We start from the raw sequence: 267 nt of genomic DNA on the forward strand, positions 1-267 counted from the left end.
ATACTGAACACAGATTGTAAATATAATCAAGGCATGCAATAAATAGATCTCTTCAGAATTATGTCTTTATCAACCATGAGCTAAACATAACACAACATTTACCATATATATGTTCTTTAGGATGCTTTGTAATACAGTACATTATTTTAGCATTAATTATGATACATGTACTATAAAGTCTGTATTTTATTTTATTTTATAGAATATACATATACTTCAGCATTTATCTATGTGTGTTCATAAATATAGTGCATGCTGTATGCATTC

This window comes from Penaeus monodon, chromosome 27, assembly GCF_015228065.2.
Source record: "Penaeus monodon isolate SGIC_2016 chromosome 27, NSTDA_Pmon_1, whole genome shotgun sequence".
Lineage (NCBI taxonomy): Eukaryota > Metazoa > Arthropoda > Malacostraca > Decapoda > Penaeidae > Penaeus > Penaeus monodon.